Here is a 1,449-nt window from a genome sequence, read left to right as displayed (position 1 = left end):
CCACAAAAAGAGTGAACGAGTCAACTTTTTAACTTCTACTAGTAGTATATTTTTGGATTTGGTTGACGACGAAATCAATTTGAAAAAGTGTCGCTTGCTCATTATTAGGCCACGTTAACGACTTGGACAACGTTGATTTTTGACTCTGTTGACCTATTCGGTCACGTAAGAACTTTGCGTTAGAAGTTCTTTAGAGTTTGTTCTGAGAGAAGTTCAGTTGTAACTTGTAAGACACATACATTAAAACGAACACTGAAATCGCAATCCAATTGGGACTGAAGTCAAAGCGGTTCCCTATTGATTTTAAAGATGTTGGATTTTCATTTAATTTGTCTGTCCTTAATTAGGTTGCTTTTTTTTATTCGTAAGAAAACATAGATCTAAAAACATAGATCTGAAAACTAATATATTTAGATTCTTGTTTCATATTTACTCTCTAAAAAATTAATGAATAATTTTTGTTATGTTTTAAGTAACACAATCATTTAGAAGAATTTGTTTGTGCCCCATTGCAAGGACCCAAAAATCAGAACTAACTCAGGTCATGAGTTCATTATTAGCATGGGTGGTTCTTTTTATATCATGTTAGACTATTGAAATATTTGTTTCCACCTAGTCATTGATATAGACAGGTGGAAATTTGTTGTGTTTATTTGGCTGTGTTGAATTATTCTGGTCATTTAGTTGGGCGATGTCATGCTTGGAGTAGCTGACTAGCTTGATTTGGAACCAAAATTCTCACATAAACTAGACTGAAAAGGTTCATTTTGAAAATATATTCGTCTAATTGAAGTTGATGATACAACTTCAATAGCAAAACACAATAACACAAAAATTAATCAAATTTATTACAACTACGGGAGAATAATTCTCAAGAAAAAGTAGTCAAATTAACAAAAGATAAACTATTACATAAGTTCAAAGGTAAAACGCTTTCATTAGAAGTCTTCTGGGAATTCTTCTCGGAAGACTTAAATTTAAAGCGGGAAATTGAAATATAAGCGACAAATTTAAGCGGAAAATTTAAATTTAAGTAGGAAACTCAAAATTTTAAGTTAAATTGAAATTTCAAATTTCTTGAAAGTTAAAAAGTATATCTTATGATCTAAGAAGACACATTAAACCATGTTACTTGATATTCTTGAAGTTACTTAACACTTTTAAAAATTAAATAAACATATCTTAAAGTTACTTAACAAATTTACAAAAACTAATGTAGAAGACTTTCATGAATGTCAGTAAACTCATAATTGAAATCAATTAAGTTATAAAATTTTATCCAGAAGCTCAAATATCGACTAATATACATGAATTAACAAAAATATATTAAAAAGTCTTTATATTTTTAGAGAAAAAGAAAGTTTATTAAACATTGGCGCAGACGACTTCCACGGAGGTCGTTTGGTAGACTTCTAGGAAGTCGTCCATTTGGGTTAGTTTTGCAATTGA

This window comes from Brassica oleracea, unplaced genomic scaffold (genome assembly GCF_000695525.1).
Source record: "Brassica oleracea var. oleracea cultivar TO1000 unplaced genomic scaffold, BOL UnpScaffold00932, whole genome shotgun sequence".
NCBI classification, from domain to species: Eukaryota; Viridiplantae; Streptophyta; class Magnoliopsida; order Brassicales; family Brassicaceae; genus Brassica; species Brassica oleracea.
This window is presented reverse-complemented; position numbering follows the sequence as displayed.